This window comes from Notamacropus eugenii, chromosome 6, assembly GCF_028372415.1.
Source record: "Notamacropus eugenii isolate mMacEug1 chromosome 6, mMacEug1.pri_v2, whole genome shotgun sequence".
NCBI lineage: Eukaryota > Metazoa > Chordata > Mammalia > Diprotodontia > Macropodidae > Notamacropus > Notamacropus eugenii.
Window position 1 is genome coordinate 333,609,097 of NC_092877.1, and position 5,104 is coordinate 333,614,200.

The 5,104-nt window shown below is 39.5% G+C and overlaps 1 non-coding gene across 1 annotated transcript; it reads right to left on the reverse strand.

Annotated features, from left to right (window-relative positions):
- Window positions 1-1,318: 1,318 nt before the first annotated feature.
- On the reverse strand, window positions 1,319-1,421 carry LOC140512913 (U6 spliceosomal RNA). The gene has a single exon (XR_011969971.1). It is a non-coding gene; the product is annotated as a U6 spliceosomal RNA (small nuclear RNA).
- Window positions 1,422-5,104: the final 3,683 nt, after the last annotated feature.

Consider the following 5,104-nt stretch of genomic DNA (forward strand, 5'->3'; position numbering starts at 1 on the left):
CCAACTGTGAAAGATGAATTAGAAAAAATGATCACAAAAATACTCATTGCTCTTTCTCCTTCAAAACATGACTTCTAGGTTTAGGGAGTCTCCACATGGCACACAGATGGTGAGAAAATCTGACCACTTAACTATCTAAACCCTCCTGGCAGCATTATACATACTACATACTCATGTCCTAAAAGCAACAATCAATATTCCTAGATAATTCACTACTATCTCAACAACAGAAGTCCAGATGTTTGCATCAGTATTTGTTCCACATACTCAATGAAGCTTTCATGAATTAATAGTGTTTTCCTTAAAATTAGAAGGGGAAAAATCGTGAACTTTATCTTAAACTAATGTTTTTTTTTTTACTATGAAGAATTTAGAATTTAAATAAAAACATTAACTATAATAAATAAGGAAGTAAATGTTCTTCACAAATAAGCATCCATGACTGAGACTGGAAAGTCTCTTTAGGGATTAAAAAAGTCCAAAAAACCTACAGATTTTCACCTGTGAAATGTATTTTTAAAGGGATTTGAAGACTTGATATTCATTGACATAATATACTCAGGACTTCCAGACAATGTAAATGCCTTTGAAAAAAGAGAGTTGGGCCTTTAGTCAGACAAGTATGGATTATAAGCTGATAACATTTTGTTAAAATAAAATATATCTGATCATTCTAGAGGTCTTTCAACATTTTTGTTTTTTTATGTTCCTTGCTGAAGTGGATATTGCAAAGAGGAAATTCATTTATCGAGTCCTACTAACAGGAAGGCTATTTCTGAGAATGAATGAGATGCCTGAATTTAGAAATGAAAAATAAAATGCAAATGTAGCAAAAATATACAATTTGGGTTGATTACAGTAGGAGGTCAGCTTGGCAGATGAAATGCTTGAAATAGATCATGAAAATTGTACAAGTTAATTCTGTTGCATGTTGAGATATTATGGGCCACGCTTCTAATACCTTGGACCAGGAAGCTTGCAATTACTGTGGTTATTATAGAAGATGTGTGTACATGTGTGTGTTGTCTTCCAATAATATGCTAAAAATCTCTCTTGATCCCTGCAAGGGCTAAGTTTTTTTTTTGTTTGTAAATTTCTGAATTTACTTAGCATTGGGTCCATTTAAAAAAATGCACTTATGTAGGATAAAAAGCCCAAAATAGTGGGGTGCTTAGAGCATATGTAAGTCCTGCAATAGATATGTTAGAAGACTCAATATATGTCTGATTTTAAGATTTTTACAATGATACAGCAATACAAGCTTTATATGTACTTCCTGAAGTGATCAAGCTATATTTATTTACTTAACTAAATATTTTCAGATTTGGAACCCTTCAGAAATTTGCGCATCATCTTTGCACAGAGGCCAAGCTAATTTTCTCTGTACCATTCAAATTTTAGTCTATGTATTGCCAAAGTTCAGGGATATCTAGAACCTCTAACAGGGATGAGGAACCTACAGCCTTGAGGCCACATATGGCCCTCTAAGATCTCAAGTGTGGCCCTCTGTGAAATGGAAATCCAAACTTCATGAACAAATTCCCTTCACAAAAGGATTTGTTCTGTAAAACTTTTTAGTTTTACAGTTAAAGGTCACATCCAAGGACGTAGAAGGTCACATGTCCCATCAAGGCCACTCCAGGTTCCACCTTGTTGCTCTAGCAGGATCACTTGCTGAACCCTTTCCAGGGTTACCCACTTTGGTCACCCTTTGTCATTCAGCCTTTACCTTATGGCTCCAAGAAGCTATATCATGTCCTGCTGCCACACCCCAGAAAAACCATTTCATCAGACAGGCTAAACAAGTTTGAGGGTAGTTGATAGGCCTCAACCTGTTGATGAGTTAGTGGAATGTCTACCCCAAGTATGTAAAGACTTCTTCTAGGGGAATGGTGAGATGAGAACAATTTATTCCAAGGGCCACAAAAGCAGTGAAAGCAAGTTCTGTGTAGCTAGATATCATGTAAGGTGAGCAGATATAGTGTTTGTTTTATTATGTACCTTCTAGTGAGTACCCACATTTATGAGACTACAAAACCATCAAAGTTTTACAGTCGTCTGATTGAAAATGAGCTAATTGAGAGCAGGGATTGTTATTGGGTTTTTTTGTTTTGTTTTGTTTTGTTTTTTTAAGTTTAAGTTTAAGCTTTTTCTTTTTTTTTAATATTTATTTATTTATTTAACTTTTAACGTTCATTTTCACAAAATTTTGGGTTCCACATTTTCTCCCCTTTTGTCCCCTTCCCCCACCCCAGAATACCGAGCATTCTAATTGCCCTATCACCAATCTGCTCTCTCTTCTATCATCCCTCTCTGCCCTTGTCTCCATCTTCTCTTTTGTCCTGTAGAGCTAAATAACTTTCTATATCCCTTTGCCTGTATTTCTTATTTCCTAATGGCAAGAACAGTACTCAACAGTTGTTCCTAAAACTTTGAGTTCCAACTTCTTTTCCTCCCTCCCTCCCCACCCCTTCTCTTTGGAAGGCAAGCAATTCAATATAGGCCAAATCTGTGTAGTTTTGCAAATGACGTCCATAATAGTCTTGTTGTATAAGACTAACTATATTTCCCTCCATCCTATCCTGCCCCCCATTACTTCTATTCTCTCTTTTGATCCTGTCCCTCCCCATGAGGGTCGACCTCAAATTTCTCCCTCCTCCTCATGCCCTCCGTTCCATCATCTTCGCCCCCCCCCCCCCGCTTATCCCCTTATCCCCCATTTTCCTGTATTGTAAGATAGGTTTTCATACAAAATGAGTGTGCATTTTATTCCTTCCTTTAGTGGAGTGTGATGAGAGTACACTTCATATTTTTTCTCTCACCTCCCCTCTTTATCCCTCCACTAATAAGTCTTTTGCTTACCTCTTTTGTGAGAGATAATTTGCCCCATTCCATTTCTCCCTTTCTCCTCCCAATATATTTCTCTTACTGCTTAATTTCATTTTTTTAAGATATGATCCCATCCTCTTCAATTCACTCTGTGTACTGTCTTTATGTGTGTGTGCATGTGTGTGTGCATGTGTGTGTGTGTAATCCCACCCAGTACCCAGATACTGAATAGTTTCAAGAGTTACAAATATTGTCTTTCCATGTAGGAATGTAAACATTTCAACTTTAGTAAGTCCCTTATGACTTCGCTTTGCTATTTACCTTTTCATGCTTCTCTTCAATCTTGTGTTTGAAAGCCAAATTTTCTTTTCAGGTCTGGTCTTTTCATCAAGAATGCTTGAAAGCCCTCTATTTCATTGAAAGACCAATTTTTCCCCTGAAGTATTATACTCAGTTTTGCTGAGTAGGTGATTCTTGATTTTAGTCCTAGTTCCTTTGACTTCTGGAATATCATATTCCATGCCCTTAGATCCCTTAATGTAGAAGCTGCTAGATCTTGTGTTATCCTGATTGTATTTCCACAATACTTGAATTGTTTCTTTCTAGCTGCTTGCAATATTTTCTCCTTGACCTGGGAACTCTGGAATTTGGCCACAATGTTCCTAGGAGTTTCTCTTTTTGGATCTCTTTCAGGCAGTGATCTATGGATTCCTTGAATACTTATTTTTCCCTCTGGTTCTAGAATCTCAGGGCAGTTTTCCTTGCTGATTTCATGAAAGATGATGTCTAGGCTCTTTTTTTGATCAAGGCTTTCAGGTAGTCCCATAATTTTTAAATTGTCTCTCCTGGATCTATTTTCCAGGTCCGTTGTTTTTCCAATGAGATATTTCACATTATCTTCCATTTTTTTCATTCTTTTGGTTTTGTTTTGTGATTTCTTGGTTTCTCATAAAGTCATTGGCCTCCATCTGTTCCATTCCAATTTTGAAAGAACTATTTTCTTCAGTGAGCTTTTGAACCTCCTTTTCCATTTGGCTAATTCTGCTTTTTAAAGCATTTTTCTCCTCATTGGCTTTTTGAATCTCTCTTGCCAATTGAGTTAGCCTATTTTTCAAGGTGTTATTTTCTTCAGCAGTTTTTTGTGTCTCCTTTAGCAGGGTGTGGACCTGCTTTTCATGCTTTTCTTGCATCTGTCTCATTTCTCTTCCCAGTTTTTCCTCCACCTCTCTAACTTGATTTTCAAAATCCGTTTTGAGCTCTTCCATGGCCTGAGCTCATTGGGTGGGCTGGGATACAGAAGCCTTGACTGCTGTGTCTTTCCCTGATGGTAAATATTGTTCTCCCTCATCAGAACGGAAGGGAGGAAATACCTGCTCACCAAGAAAGTAACCTTCTATAGTCTTATTTTTTTTCCCTTTTCTGGGCATTTTCCCAGCCAGTGACTTGACTTCTGAGTATTCTCTTAACACCCACTTTGCCCCAGGATCCACCCAGCCAGTGCTTGGGGTCTGAGATTCAGATACTGCTTCCCAGCCTCAGGGCTTTGGGCAGGGGCAGGGCTGCTATTCAGTGTGAGGTCAAGTTCAGGTGCTCAGGTCGGGGCAGGGCTGCCTCACGGGGCTCAGTTCCCTCAGGGGGTTTATGCAGAGACCTTCAACAATGGATCCAAGCTCCTGCCTACTTGGGGAGCCTTGGTCTGCTCCCGCCTCCACTGTTGCCTCCCGAGGGGGCCAGATTTATGGGGGTACCCCACTCCCCTCTCGACCCACCAAAGAGACCCTCTCACCAGCCCTTGTCACCCGTGGGTGAAGGGACCCGCGGGGCCGGTTCCATCTCTGAAGCCTGCTGGGATTGGCTTCTCTAGGTGCCGCGCAGCCAAGGAGAGCTGGGCTCCACTCCTGGTCTGGTGGGCGAAGGTCCTTTTGTGAGAGGTTTTCAGGCTCTCTGGAACAGAAATCTCATCTGCTCTGTTGTTCTGTGGCTTCTGCTGCAACAGAATTTGTTAGTAGTTCTTTTTTACAGATATTTTATGGGCTGTGGGTTTTGGAGCTAGCGTATGTGTATCTTTCTACTCCGCCATCTTGGTTCCGCCTCCCCCAGGGATTGTTATTGTTACTGCTACAACTACCACTCAACTTTACATCCTCAGTGCTTAGTGCAGTGAATGTCATATGATAGCTGTTTAGTTTACATGTACAGATTGATAATTCTAAAAATGTGAGAGGCACAGCAAAATGAAAGCAAATAAACAAATAAAAAAAGAGAAACAGACAAA